Raw genomic sequence first — 16,404 nt, forward strand, 5'->3', positions numbered from 1 at the left:
GAAATAGCAACCCACTCCAGTATTTTTATCTGGGAAATCCCATGGACAGAGGGGCCTGGTGGGCTACAATTCATGGGGTCGCAAGAGTTGGACACATGTTAGCAACTTAACTACTACCACCATGAGTGAGTAAAGTCTGTGCGTTCTTTCCTAGATTCCATCCTGCCGGTAGACTGTAGAAATGGCCACATTTCCTCACCCCTTCCTGGGTCCATGCTATTTACTCTGCAACTTTGCAGCTCCTCCTAGTAAGAGGTGGAATCCATTTCCATACTCTTTGAATTTGCCTAGCCCATGATTGACTTAGGCTGATAGAGGTGTGCCAGTTGTGAACTTCAGCCTCAAAGGGCTTATGCTTTTCTCTTCTTTCTTGGAAACATCTTGAAAATTGGCCTGGGCTAGCTGTGGAAGATGGAAACTGCATGGCCCAGTCACCCCCATCATCCCAACATCCCAAAGGCAACTAGACTGTGAGACCTATGACTGGCTATCCTAGACTAGTTACCACCCCCCCCCCCCACCCCCTGCCAATACACGCACACCTGTCACCTGGCTGCAGACATATGAGCAAGTCCAGAAGAAGTCAGCTACATCTGCCCCAGGTCAGCTAAACTGCCCAGCTGGGCAAAGAGAAATGCTCAGTCTAAGACAATGACCTTGGGGCAGGTTGTTCTGCAACAATAATACTGATACAACTGTAATGGTATCTAGTCATATGATCCTGCCTTTGCACTGGGATTCCAAGCTGCATGTTTCCCAAGGCTCTGCCACCTGTATGCCGGAAAGTATCTGGAGCACTTTCATCCTGGCTCAGCCAGTCTAGATTAATGCTGTGCCAAGAGCAAACTCTCAAATGCACAAAGCCTGTGGGTACTGCCCTGGTGAGAGCCCTCAGAGGGAGTTTAGGATGTGGTTAGAGACAATGGGGACCAGGAGAAAGCCAGGGGCATGGAGTCTTTGGTGCTGTGATTTGCTGAACCTTTGCCTGGGCCATTCCCCCATGGATACCATAGGTCTGGCTTACTTAATGCTAGAGGTGCAGCTTCCTATGGACTGAATTGTGTCCCCTCAAAATTCATCTGTTGAAGCCCTAATCTCTCGTATGGTATTTGGAGCTTGAGCCTTTGGAGGGGTTTCCCAGGTGGCACTAGTGGTAAAGAGCGTGCCTGACAATGCAGGAGACATAAGAGATGTGGGTTCGATCCCTGGGTTTGGGAGACCCTCTGGAGGAGGACATGGCAATCTGCTCCACTGTCCTTGCCTGGAGAATCCCATAGACAGGGAAGCCTGGTGGGGCTATGGTCCATGACGGTTGCAAAGAGTCGGACACGACTAAAGTGACTTAGGACACATGCATGCATTGATTCATTTACAGCATGAGAGAACTTATGTATGTTTGTGTCTCCCAAAGGCCTTGAAAGATGGCTTTGAAAGGTGATCAGGTTTACATGAAGTCACGAGGGTAGGATCCTCCTGATAGGATTGATGCTCTTATAAAAAGAGACAACAGACAGCTCCATCTCTTTTTCTCCCTACTCTTTTCCCTCTTGGCAGTGTGCAGATATAGTGAGAAGGCTGCCATCTGCAATCCAGAAAGAAAGTTCTCATCAGAACCCAACCACGCTGGCACCCTGATCGAGGACTTCCAGCCCTCAGAACTATGAGATAATAAACTTCTGCTGTTTAAGCCACCCAGTCTAGGGTATTTGTGATGGCAGCCCCAAACTAATACACAGCTGTTTCTAGTTAGACAGATGTTTGGCATTGCTTCAGGGGAAAATAATCTGAATGATTAAATGCATTTTTCAGTCCAGATGTTTTGGCAATGTGAGGATGTAGCCAACATGTGCTTGTGGGGTGACCCTGTGGCTATCCTGGGGAGTAGCTTCTGGACAAAGTGAGGAAATTCTGGGAAGGACCAGGGGAAGCTCCCTTCTCTTTTGTGCCAAGGATGCACATGTTCATTTTTGAGAAGAGGGCCTTCCATATGTGGGCTTTTTGTCCATGGAGATTTATGAAATACATCCAGCCTCCTCCCTTTAGTTGCACAGAGACAACTTTGAATGAGCCTGCCTAATAGTTTGTCATTGTTCTCTCCCTCTGTTCAGGTTGTTGATAATCACTGCTGCATTTGTGGTTGAAAATTGTGAGAAGTAAATTCTGGGCAAGGTCAAATGAGTGAGCTAAAGAATGTCAAAAGATGAAATAGGTGACCAGGACGTGTACTGAAAAGGGTCCCCAGTACCAGCTTTACAATGATGAAAGGCTTGTCTTAATGTATAAACATTAAATAAATGTATAAATATAAATTGAGGTCTTATTTAAACTCCCTCCTCCCTTCTCCAAACCAAGAACTCTGTTAATGATTCTTTCTCACATGTGACTCAGAATCAGAGTTGCTGACCACACAGAAGGGAATTCTCTATTGCCGGATTTCATTGTTTAGTTGCTAAGTCATGTCCTGCTACTGCTGCTAAGTCACTTCAGTCGTGTCCGACTCTATGTGACCCCATAGACAGCAGCCCACCAGGCTCCCCTGTCCCTGGGATTCTCCAGGCAAGAACACTGGAGTGGGTTGCCATTTCCTTCTCCAATGCATGAAAGTGAAAAGTGAAAGTGAAGTCGCTCAGTCGTGTCCGACTCTTAGCGACCCCATGGACTGCAGCCTACCAGGCTCCTCTGTCCATGGGATTCTCCAGGCAAGAGTACTGGAGTGGGGTGCCGTTGCCTTCTCCAACTCTTTGCAATTCCACAGACTGCACCACTCCAGGCTTCCCTGTCCTTCACTGTCTCTCGGAGTTTGTTCAAACTCATGTCCACTGAGTTGATGATGCCATCTAACACTGCAGGATGGGTAAACTTTTGTAAGTGTAAATAGTACATATTTTTGGCTTTGCTAGCCATAAATGCTGTAGCCACTCAACTTTGCTATTGTTAAATGAAAGCAGCCATAGATAACACTTAGACAATTTTTTTTTTTTTTTTCATCAAAAGCAGTGACTGCCTGGATTTGGCTCATGCTCCATGGCTTGCCAATTCTACTCTACTAGGTTCAATGAATCAATGTTTCTAAGGTGCTTTAAGCAGCTCCTGGAATATGATGATACTTTGGAATTGTTGATTATTGGTCTTCTTCACCTGACCTGGAGCAAGGCAGTAGGAGCTAAGCCCTAAGGAGAAATAGGTTAATATACAGTGAATATGAGACTTAGTCAGATGAAAATAAGGACGGGGGTCAATTGAAGGGACGTACATACAGTCCCAGCACCTGGCGGAGAATTGCCTTAGAGGCTGTGTCTTAGTTCAGGCCGTTATAACAAAGTGCCATAGACTGTGTGGCTTATGAACAAGAGAATTTTTTTTCATAGTTCTGGAGGTTGAAGGTCTGAGATAAGGGTGCCAGCAATGTCAGGGAGGGAACCTCTTCCAGGTTGCAGGAAGGGGGGCCCCTTTCAGGGCCCAAATGGCTCTTGTCTAACAGTCAGAAATGAATTGTCTAAGGAGACACATGTGCTGACAAAGCAAGAGATTTTATCAGGAAAAGCCCCCCTGGGTGGAGAGCAGTAGGGTAAGGGAAACCAGGAGAACTGCCACGCGGATTTTATGGTGATGGGGTTAGTTTCCAGGTTGTCTTTAGTTGATGATTTTGACTCAGAGTCCTTGCTGGTGGTGCAGGCCTTGTTCAGCCAAGATGGCTGCCAGCGAGAAGGATTCTGAGAAGTGGTCGGACATGTGGTGTCTCCTTTTGACCTTTCCTGATCTCCTCTGGTTGGTGGTGGCTTATTAGTTCCATGTTCTTTACCAGGACAACTCATGTAAATGGTTACTATGGTGCCTGGCCAGGGTGGGCAGTGTGCTTCCCCTAACAGATGGACTCCTCTTTCTGTTCTTATGGCAGAAAGAGGACTAGAGAGCTTTCTGGGGTCCCTTCCCCACAAGGGATGTGTGGGTGGGCTTCCCTTGTGGCTCAGCTGGTAAAGAATCCACCTGCAACGTGGGAGACCTGGGTTAGATCCCTGGGTTAGGAAGATCCCCTGGAGAAGGGAAAGGCTACCCACTCCAGTATTCTGGTCTGGAGAATTTCATGAACTGTGTAGTTCATGGGGTCGCAAAGAGTCGGACACGACTGAGTGACTTTCACTTTTGCGTGGGTATGTTCTCAGTCGTGTGACTCTTTGTGACCCCATGGACTGTGGCCCATCAGTCTCCTCTGTTCATGAAATTTTCCAAGCAAGAATGCTGGAGTGGGTTGCCATTTCCTTCTCTATTGGGGCCCCTTTTATAAGGGTACTAATCCCATTTATAAGGGCTCTCCCCTCAGGACCAAGCATCACTTCTTAATATCATTCCATTATAAGTTAGAATGTCAACATTTGAACTTCAGGGGGATGCAAACATTCAGTTCACTGTTATAATTCTTTTGCCTCGCCAGGAGATTAAGATGCCATGTTCTGTCGTGGAGTAAGCCCCGCTACCTTTCCCTTCTACATTAGCTTTATGAACTAACAGTCCATAGATACGCTGCTTGAATAAACGAATTGATATCCTCTATCCCACAGTATCCAATAGAATATGAGGTTATCACTGCAACAATTCCAGGCAAATAACTCTAAGCCCCAAAACAAAGTGTCATCTTGCATGATCCAGATTAAGGGTACTTGCTAACAACATTCCTACATGATTTACAAACCTTTCACTCAATCCTGGTTGCATTGGCTTTTCTATTGCTCTGTTAGCTTAGTGCAGGTGTGTGAAAAGATTTGAGCATGATGAATTGTTTCTCCAAGAGCCAAAAAAGTAAATGATGAAAGAATTGGATAGAAAACATGTTAACAAGATATTTTATATTAACTCCAAGGAGCTAGATCAATTACTATGATGTGTTACATGTTCAGAAGTCAGGAAATTCTAAATTATGGTTCCCAGTATGAACGTAACTCAGACCCTTTGCACATGCAGTATTTTATAGGACTGTATATGGTGTTAACTTTAATGCTTTAACATCTATGCTTAATGTGGCAACTATAAATTTGAATTTCTTGACTTCAGAGGTTATAATGTTTAACCATACAGCTGCATCGATGTGCTTATTGCATTCAAATATTTCTTGGTGTAATATTTTGATGAATCAATCCCCTATATGGATAGGTCTGGGCTATTTGGTTATCATACAAAAAAAAAAAAAGAGTGCTGTCTACCACTGTTTAGCTCTGTAGCCTCTCTAGGCCATTTGAACTAGTGGAATGTGAATGATCAATTTTCACTTTCTGGTGGTTTCTATACCAAATCGGACCTTAAGGAAGAAGGATTATTTGAACATTGTTGTGCCACTTATTTCAAGAGGTTTGGTTAACCTAGAGATGGTGTGGGAAATGTAAGAAAAGTTCAGAGTTTAATTCCAGGCTGTAATTCTCATTAGAACTGTAAATGGAATCCCCTTGAGTTTAAAATCTAATGTGAGAGTCTGATAGGAGATTTATAAATGAAAAATCTCACAAGCCTGGAAGTAACCAATTTTGCCTATTAAGTGATTGGTACCATGACCACTTGCTCATTCTCTGTGTATTTCTTTGCTCCTGAGGGCACATCATTTTAGACAAACAGGTTTCTCTAGTTTCAGAGATATCTATCTCCCTTCCCCCCCTCATCACCATACCACTCCCGGGCTTCAGCTTTCTCTGGTTTTAGCAAAAAGGTTGTAAAGCAGCTGTCCTGGCCATTGTTGGCAAAAAACTTGGAAGGCCATAAGGGAAGCTGTGCTCTCAACCACTTTGCTATTATAATTAGTCCCAAGTTCCTTGTTCTGGGCCAGGTACTCACCCCGTACACATACCTACATGTAGGTGCAGTGAGTATGGATCTTATTTCATAAGCTCAGGTGTGCAGGAAATGTTCCTCTTTAAACATTTTCTTTAAATTGACTTAATTTTAACTTCTGGCACCCATAGTACTGGGCTGTTTTGTATGCTGTTCATGAGAGTTGTACTTAAAATAGTGTAAGGGCACCAAGAGGTTGAAAGTAAAATATTGGAAGAAAACATTCTGTGCTAACACTGACCAAAAGTAAGCTGCTATGAATATCTGTATGAATATCCAGACAAAATGGATGTTAAGGTAAGAAGGAGTACTAGAAATAAATGGGAACATTTAATAAAGTTTAAGGGAATAATTCAACAGACATAATAACATAAACTTTAAAAATATAAAGCAGAATATTGCTGAAGTGAAGTAGATATTGACAGATCCACAATGAATTGGATTTGTTATAACAAGAAGCCAAATCTGTGAGAATAAGAAATTTTTCTAATACAATTTACTCTCTAACACAACTGATTCTAACGTAACTGTTAGAACATTCAGGCAAAAATATGTGAGGATATAGAAGACTTGACCAATATTATCTACCAATGTGATCAAATTGAAATTTATAAAATTGAACACTCAACTGTACAACACAAATTCCTTTCAAGTATACACAGAACATTTGTTTACCAATATTGACTCATATGCCAGATCATAAAGTAAGTTGGAAAAATTTCAAAAGATTGAAGCCATGTGCATTATATTCTCCAACCATAGTGGAACTGAGCTAGAAATTAATGCAAAGAGATAACTAGAAAATCCTCAAGTATTTGGAAATTAAACAATACATTTCTAAATAACCCATGGGTCAAAGAAGAAATCACAATAAAAATTAAAAACATTTTTTTTCACTAAATGCTAATGAAAATGCAACAAAATAAAACTTGCGGGGTAAAACTAAAGAAGTACTTTGAGGAAAATATATGGCCTTAATTCAACATGTCTGCAAAGAGGTAAGGCTGATAATCAGAAGTCTTATCTTACATCTCAGAAAGTTAAAAAAAAAAAAGAGAGAGAGAGATGAGCAAAGTAAAAGGACAGAAATAAAGATCAGATCAGAAGTGAATGAAATAAAACAAACACATAAGAGAATCAATAAACCCAAAGTTGGCTCTCTGAATATACTAATGAAATTGACAAAAAATTCTTCTAAAAGTATGCTTTCTTCTTTGGAAGTCCTGAGTTAAAGTGTTCCCTGGATATACTGTGTGTCAATATCTGAATTAGCTAGAGAAAGAATCTGATTCTTCATGAGAAGAGACAAAGTATATAGTGACTGATACAGTCTCTCTCTAAAAAAAAGTGAAAGTGTTAGTCCCTCAGTTTTGTCTGACTCTTTGTGACCCCTTAAACTGTAGCCCGCCAGGCTTCTCTGTCCATGGAATTCTCCAGGCAAGAATACTGGAGTGGATTGACATTCCTTTCTCCAGCCTAGGGATCAAACCGAACCTGCATTGCAGGCAGATTCTTTATCATCTGAGCCACCAGGGAAGCCTATTTTCAACTACTGAACCTATTTTCATTTGCATTTTACACATGTATACCAGCCATCCCACAAAAAACTGAGCAGGTAGGGGAATCAATAGCTGAATTTCATTTTGCACAGAAAATTAGAAGTTGGTAGAAATAGAGGTTTAGAAGAAGAATCTTACCTCATCTTCTCTCATCCCATGCATTATTATATATATATGCATTATTATATTATTATTATGTCATCAAATCTGAAATTAGTGTGTTGTTTGTTGTTTTCCTTAATAAAATTATTTTAAAAGTATATTTTTCTAATCAAGAATGCATTTTAAATTCTCCTTGATAGGACTCAAGATATGATGTTTAGATTAAATTTTTATTTCTGACATTTGGTATTTTTTTGTTTGTTTTTCTAATAGTGAAAATTAAAGACAATATTTTTTATAGTCTTTATACTTTGCTGGCCTGATTCTTGATGGTCTATATTTTGTTTTCCTCATGTTATAATTCTCTTAGATTTGATGACTCTTTATTGTGCCTTTTAGTTTCTGTACCTTATGCATAAAATATGTGTGTGTATATTCTTCATTACTTCCATATTTTCAATGATTTACTCTTGAAATCTTTAAATTGTTTTCCCATTACTCTTTCTTTTAAGGATTCGCAGTGTCATGTGTTCTTTATGTTACATTGTATTGTCTTCTCTAATATGGAATTGCTAACAATCATAAAATACAAAGCATATTCAAACTTTTCCCCCTGCATGCATTGTTCTACATAACTTCCATTGAAGCTTCACAAATGTCCTGCCTTTATTGAGACAGGCGGATGCTAATACTTTATTAACATACACATTTAAAGAAAATATGACTGATTCTTCCTTTGTGGGGATAAGGAGCTAATTTAAAAATAATGTTTAGTAATGTAATAGATTAAAATCAAAGGTTCTATTGATTAAGTACTTCCCTGGGTATGAAACAGTGTATAGGCTTTTTACATAAGCTCTGACTTAATCTCAAGACAATGTAAAGATGTAAAGGGCTGGAGAATGGTTGAAAAATAACCCAACACTCAAATTGAAATAAGACTAAGTGCTGAGAAGAATTCATGCTTTTGAATTGTGCTGGAGAAGACTCTCAAGAGTCCCCTGAACAGTGAGGAGATCAAAGTAGTCAACCCTAAAGGAAATCAACATTGAATATTCATTGGAAGGACTGATGCTGAAGTTGAAGCTCCAATGCTTTGGCCACCTGCAAAGAGTCAACTCATTGGAAAAGACTGATTCTGGGAAAGATTGAAGGCCAAAGGAGAAAGGGTGGCAGAGGATGAGATGGTTAGATAGCATCATGACTCAATGAACATGAAAGTGAAGAAAGGAAACCTGGAGTGCTGTAGTCCACGGGGTTGCAGAGTTGGACATGACTTAGCGACTGAATAACAACAATATAATCCCAAGGCCTAAACTGTTTCACCTGGGCTTCCCTGGTGGCTCAGTCAGTAAAGAATCTGCCTGCAATATGGGAGACCTTGGTTTGATCCCTGGGTTAGGAAGATTCCCTGGATGAGGGCATGGCAACCCATTCCAGTATTCCTGCCTGGAGAATCCTCAAGAACAGAGCAGTCTGGTGGGCTGCAGTCCATGGGGTCACAAAGAGTTGGATGCAACTAAACGACTAAGCACAGCACAAGCTGTTTCCGCCCAAGTAAACGTTTTTGGAAAATTTAGAAATATTAACTTCTATGCAGATTTATTAAAGAACTTGGGGTGTGTATGGGATAGACATGTGCCTGGAACATGTTAGCTACTCACTCGTTGTTTGCTTTTGAGTGGATGACTGATGAATTAATTAATGTCAGTGATTTAGAAGATAAACTGTTTCTTGGAGTCTGTTTTGCACCATGTAACTAGCCAGGTGGTTTCTTTTTCTGATGTACTTTGCATGTCTGTGCAATTGGTACTGCAGAGGTGTTTCAATTGGGTGAGGAATTTCATGGTTTGTGCAGACAACTGTGACCTGACGGAAGAAACAATTTGTCCCCTCTTCCCAGGGTTTGGCTTTGGTTCCCATTCCAGGAGTGCTAATGACCGGGACATCTGCAATCTGCAGGCTCAGCAATTGCTTTGGGGGCTGACAGCAGCTGTCAGCTGAGGGCCCCGGAGGTTCCTCTCTACCAGTGATCAGATGGTCTCATCATAAGGAGGGCACTGGGACTCTGTCTACTTCCTGGGCAAAAAAGAGCTCTCTTCTAGTTAGGATATAATCAGGCACCCTCTTCTAATAAATGGTGCATGAGTCCTTCCAGTTCCTGAGCATCCATCAGCATGTTGACTGGATGTAGGTCCAAGGGGGAAGGGCTTGCATTTCCCATTGAAGAGAGCACAATTGGCTTCTATGAGGCATAAAGATAATTTTCATTTTTATTTCACAGACAAAATTACAAGATTCTGCAGCAATGGGGAAAGCTAGTTGGAGAAGTTGGGAGGGAGGCCTGCGAATATATAGGTATCTGAGCAAGTACTGTAATTCAAATCAGCAAGTTCTTGTTTATGGAGGAGTGGGCAGGAAGTACAGGTATGCATCCTATCCTTCCAGCCAAATCCCTGGAGGATTGGAAGCTCGGCTCTCTTCCTGTATTGTCCTTCTATTCTGTGTTTGTTTGTATTCAGATCAACAATATTAATACCCTATCAACCAGTTGCCAGTCCCTGAGCTGGATGATGTTGTGGGCAATAGAAGAGAAGAAAAATTCCTGAATCTCTTAGCACATGGGCTTCCCTGGGGCTAAGATGGTAAAGAATCTGTCTGCAATGCGGGAGACCTGGGTTCGATCCCTGGGTTGGAAAGATCCCCTGGAGAAGGGAATGGCTATCTACTCCAGTATTCTTGCCTGGAGAATTCCATGGACAGAGGAGTCTGGTGGGCTACGGTCCATGGGGTTGCAAAGAAGTCAGACATGACTGAGTGACTTTCACTTACTTACTTAGAACATACAGGTAGAAAAATTTCACATGTATAAGACTATATGGCCTCTGAATTATGTCAGTTTAATTATTAGACCAGCCAAAGAACCTAGAAGGGAAAATTTCTCCATCCCTACAATTTCCAGCTCTAACATTCCCACTATGTGTTTGAATAAGATGGTCTTAACCTTTCTCTCAGCTTGACTAAATTTTGGACATGCTTCCTCTTGACTCTAGGACCCTAAGCATCCTTTTCTTACAGCATTTACTTTAGAAAACTTGCATTCTAAATCCTTTGTATTCCCCTTTGACATGTAAATCTTTTTAAAAGCCTCTTGCCAGTTTTACAACCTGGGCATGCATATCTTTCTGAAGAACCTGGGAACTACAGCTTTGAAGAGAAATCTACAAAGGAGATGATATGCTAATTTCCTGATTTCAGTGGGATGATAGAAACCTCAGTGGGTACCTTGCTCCAAGTTGCAAAACTATCTTGATTATAAAGAAGAAGCTATGATAACAGCAAAACTCATGTGGCAATGTGAGATGGCGTAAATTGAAATGATCAGTTTTGGTCAGTTCAGTTAGTTCAGTCATTGAGTCATGTCTGACTCTTTGTGACCCCATGGACTGCAGCAAGCCAGGCTTCCCTGTCCATCACCAACTTCCAGAGCTTCCTTAAATTCATATGCATGGAGTCAGTGATACCATGCAACCATCTCATTCTCTGTTGTCCCTTTCTCTTCCCGCCTTCAATCTTTCCCATCATCAGAGTCTTTTCCACTGAGTCAATTCTTCGCATTAGGTGGCCAAAGTTTTGGAGCTTCAGATTCAACGTTAGTCCTTCTAATGAATATTCAAGAACTGATTTTCTTTAGGATTGACTGGTTGGATTTCCTTGCAGTCCAAGGGACTCTCAAGAGTCTTCAACACCACAGTTCAAAAGCATCAATTCTTCAGCGCTCAGCTTTCTTTATAGTCCAAATCTCACATCCATACATGACTACTGGAAAAGCCATGGCTTTGACTAGACAGACCTTTGTTGGCAAAGTAATGTCTCTGCTTTTATGCTGTCCAGGTTGGTCATAGCTTTTCTTCCAAGGAGTAAGGGTGTTTTAATTTCATAGCTACTGTCACCATCTGCAGTGATTTTGGAGCCCCCCAAAATAGAATCTCTCATTGTTTCCATTTTTTCCCCATCTATTTGCCATGAAGTGATGGGACTGGATGCTATGATCTTAGTTTTCTGAATGTTGAGTTTTAAGTCAACTTTTTCATTCTCCTCTTTCACTTTCATCAGGAGGCTCTTTAGTTCTTCTTCACTTTCTGTCATAAGGGTGGTGTCATCTGCACCAGGAGTTGGGGACAGCAGTGAAGATCCAAAGAGGCTGCCCTCATGGCATTTGATGTCTATAACAGTTGTCATTGACTGCCAGTATCAAGTATTTCAATCTTGACAGTAACCTCAATCTTGATAACTGACAGTCAATGACAACTGTCATAGACACCAAACACCACGAGGGCAGCCTCTTTGGATCTTCACTGCTGTCCCCAGCTCCTGGAACAGTGCAGGATCATAATAAGGGATTGCCAGTTTGTCAAGTGAATGAGTGAATTAGATGATAGAGGAAGGTAAGGCAGTATATGTGTTGGTTAAGAGGCTAGACTTGGGATATTCAATCACGGGTCTGTCCCTTGCTGTGTGACATTGGGCTGGTTTCTTAGTCTTTCCAAGTCTCAGTGTTCTTGTCTATAAAACACGGTTAACATGAACATCTAGTGCATAACATTGTTATAAGAGTGAAACAAGATCACACATAAAAGGAGATTTAGGGCAGTGCCAGCCAGGCCTATAGTAAGGGCTCAATACATTTTAGCAGTTTTTCGTATTAATGGCTAGAGTGTCATTTAGGGTTGATTTTATTTGAAGGTGTAATCAATGGATGAAGGGGAGATCTGGAATCTACTTCTGATTCTTCCATTAGCAAGATGTGTATTTTGGGGGAACTCAGTTCTCTTCTCTGGATCCCTAATTCTCATTTATAGAAGAAGGTAGTTAAGGAAGATGGTCTCTGAGACTGAATCCAGCTTCTTCAGTTTGGGGTGGAGCTGCGAGGTCACATGCTAATAGGGACAAGCAGATAGAAATAACAAGCCCAGTGAGCTACATAGATCTGATCTGACCTCATAGCCTCTGGAGACAATGGAGAAGGGTGGAGACAGTAGTAAACTGCAGCCTTGGAGAATAAGCCTCAGTGGTTACTATCCTGAACTTTAGAAATATGACTTCACATTTTCTATGAATTCTGAAAAATTTTGAAAACTAGCAACTGATTCAATTTTTCTGTTGTTGATTTGTTTTAAAGATTGTTTGGTCCACTGCTTCATAAAGTAAACCAAAAACATTTGTGCGCCACTAGGAGAAGGCAATGGCAACCCAATCCAGTACTCTTGCCTGGAAAATCCCATGGAAGGAGGAGTCTGGTAGGCTGCAGTCCATAGGGTCTCAAAGAGTCGGACACGACTGAGTGACTTCACTTTCACTTTTCACTTTTCACTTTCATGCATTGGAGAAGGAAATAGCAGCCCACTCCAGTGTTCTTGCCTGGAGAATCCCAGGGATGGCAGAGCCTGGTGGGCTGCCGTCTATGGGGTTGCACAGAGTTGGACACAACTGAAGCAACTTAGCAGCAGCAGCAGTTTGTTACTTCTGGCTCTAGGAAGATAAGAAGAAAACATGATCTGAAAAATGAGTTTTCAGGGAGTTTTAGCAAAACTGGAACCACTACTGACCCTGTGATATAGTGGCTTGCCCTCTACAATGCTTATAAAGGTGTCTAACGATGCCCACCAACCCAAAACATGACCTTCAGGTAGTCAGAGAACTGAAACAGAATCTTGTTCCTAATTAGGTCAGAAATCCTGAGATCCTCCCTTTGTCTGATATTTCCAGCTACATTCAAGATATTTTTAGTTGCTTAAGAGTGTTAAGCATGGTTTAGGATTCCTTAGAGGGAACTGAATATCCATATGACACTTTTCATGGCCATTAAAGTCAAGTCGAAAGGTGGATTCTCAATCTGGGAAGGGAGATGCCCTCTCAGAATTTCAATCTTGGTGGAAGGGGCAGCATGAAGATGTCCCTACCTGTTGAAGTTTTTGGTATGTCTTTTGTAGGATGGAATCAAGAACCCTGGGATTTCCTTTTATTGTTGAGAATCACACTTGTGGGTCTGAGGTCTTGGGAGAGATAGAAAATCTCACTGAGTTCATCTGTTCAGACTGGGACAATCAAGGGTTGCTGGCCACAGAAATGTCCTTATAGATGGGTGGCAGTCAATTTCAACAAATGGAAAATTCATGTTGAGTCAACTGACTGTCTTCATGTAGGCCTCAGTGGGAGTCTAACTGAGCATGATGTGGCCTTTTGATCATCCAGCAGCTGACCAAACCAATTGAGTTTTTGCAACTGCAGCTTTTCATTAGGCATCATAAAGACACAACCTAAATAAAGCATTAGCCTCTAGAATGTGTTTAAATTGAATTTCTGGATACTTTGGCATGTGTCCAGTTTTAAATATGTTCTGATCTAACTGTATCTAATCTCTAATCAAAGGATCCTAGTATATGGAACATTCCCGTTAATAATGATACCTTAAGACATCCATTAAGTCTGGACATTAATTTTATGGAAATTCTCCAATACATCTCCATTAGAATTTTTTTCTTGGCAAAATTAGTAATAAAAGCTTTTAATAAATGCCATAAATATCTATGTTCAATCAGACTATTACCCAGATTAAAACCAGACCAAAATAGAAAATAGTTACTTCTGCTAAAAGTCATGACCTTGAGAAGACATTTTGAAAAAAGATTATGAGCTCTGTAATTACTCAAAAATGTGTTTGCAGCAAAGAATAACTCGCTAGTAGGAGCAAATTAATAGCTATTTGACTGCTGTGTGGATTCCCTAGTTTTACACACCTAGTGGCTTCTGCAAAAACCTGTAAGGTCTATCCACATTGCAAGAACAGGTTTGCAGCCAAGAATATCAAGGCATGAGTTCTGTACTCTTCTATGACTAGTTCTGAGCTCCTGAGTAAATTAGTTACATGTCTTTAATCTTGCTTTCATTGTCTTTGAAACAGGTCAGTCCTACCTAGACATGGTGAGAATTGAATGAAATTTTGGGTCTGGAGAGCATTAGTACCACACTTGGCCCATAGGCGACGCTAAAGAAACAGAAGCCATTATTGTTAACGTGGTGGGGACAGGTAGGAGTCCAGGGTTTCAAAGGGTGGAAAAGAAGAGTAATGAGAAAAAGTGCTGGCTTTTTTTCTCATCAGTGTGGGTGTGTGTGAGTCGGTCAGTAGTGTCCGACTCTGCGACCCCATGGACTGTAGCCCGCCAGGCTCCTCTGTCCATGGAATTCTCCAGGCAAGAACACTGGAGTGCATTGCCATTCCCTTCTCCAGGGGATCTTCCTGACCAAGGGATCAAACCTAGGTCTCCTGCATTGCAGGCAGATTCTTTACTGTCTGAAACACCAAGGAATCCTATTCTCATCAATATATCTAAGCAAATAAAGACCCTTCTCTGCCTATCTTTGGCACTTTACTGCCCATACTCTTGGTAATTAACTAGGATGGAAATATGTGTGTGCTGTAGTCCAAGCTTTAGGGGTAAAATTAAGGTCTAGTATTTGCCCCATTTGACCTGGTCTATAGAACCACAATAAACAACCCAGCACTTAGGAAACATAGGTGGTAGGAGTTCACCTGGAAAACAGGCTGTAGAACCAGTCCTCTGTTATGTGGCTAACACCTTTGTCCTCAAGCTCCAGGCATCTGGTCGCTGAATCTTTTTTTTTCTGAGTCCTGGCTACTACCTGAGGTCCTTCTAGATAGATGATGATGATTTGGAAATGAGTTAGAAGTCATCTTGTCAAGGAATTTTCAAATTGCTTTAAAAAGACAGTGGAACCCTTTCTTTAAATGAAATCTTATGAGAAAATGGAAATGCATAAAAGAGAGAAAATTATAATCACTCCATAAGGGTTGAGGATTTTTCCATTTATTCCTTACTTCATCCCCCTGCTGATTTTAAGAATAATAGTTAGAAAACCATTAATTCTAGTTTGATCTTCTCCAAAAATAAATTCTGAGAGGATAATTGATCTGTTCAAGGTCACATAGTTAATTAATGAAAGAGCAAGTCTAGGGCACATTTGTAGTTACTTAAGATACTGCATGAAGATCATATTATTTGCAAGGCTTTTATTGGACTACAACATCAGAAAATCTTTCCCCTTTATCCTTTGTGCCCCTGCTTACCATGTCCCTGATATCATCTAGGGGCAATGCAACAGGAAGTGAGGTTTACATGCATAAATGTAGATGTGGAGAATGAAGGCTAATATCAACAATGGTGTGACATAAAATAAGTAGTCAGGCTTTTATTGAGAGACTCCTTTATTTTGGGGCTTCTCTGGTGGCTCAGCTGGTAAAGAATCCACCTGCAATGTGAGAGACCTGGGTTCAATCCCTGGGTTGGGAAGATCCCCTGGAGAAGGGAAATGCTACCCACTCCAGTATTCTGGCCTGGAGAATTTCATAGACTGCATTGTACATGGTGTTGCAAAGAGTCAAACACGACTGACATAGAATAAGTAGTCCGGTTTTTATTGAGAGATGCTTTATTTTAGATGCTTCTATTTAGCCATTCAATAGCTGTAAAATTTTTTTAGCCTTTTTGATTATCCAGAAACTGCCCAGGCTTTCTCTGAGTTCTGCTTGCTTATACCTGGCTTCAGTGTATCTCATGGATCCTGAGAACCAGGAAAGCTCTACCTCTTATCTGACTCTTCAGATTCAAGAACCAACTGGCTTACCTCTAGGCAGCCCAAACAGAGACCTAGCTGAATTTGTTCATTCCATGTTGCAATCTAAAGCCAACAAACTCTACAGACAAACAAACAAGACTGGATTTGGCCTATTATAAAGTATAAAACTGTGGAAAATTTAGAACATAAAGCTAAGCAAATGGAAAAAAATAGAAATTACTCATAATTTACCATTATTCAACATTTTAAACATCTTGATATGTTTCTT

Source organism: Bos taurus, chromosome 2 (assembly GCF_002263795.3).
Source record: "Bos taurus isolate L1 Dominette 01449 registration number 42190680 breed Hereford chromosome 2, ARS-UCD2.0, whole genome shotgun sequence".
In the NCBI taxonomy this organism is placed as follows: Eukaryota; Metazoa; Chordata; class Mammalia; order Artiodactyla; family Bovidae; genus Bos; species Bos taurus.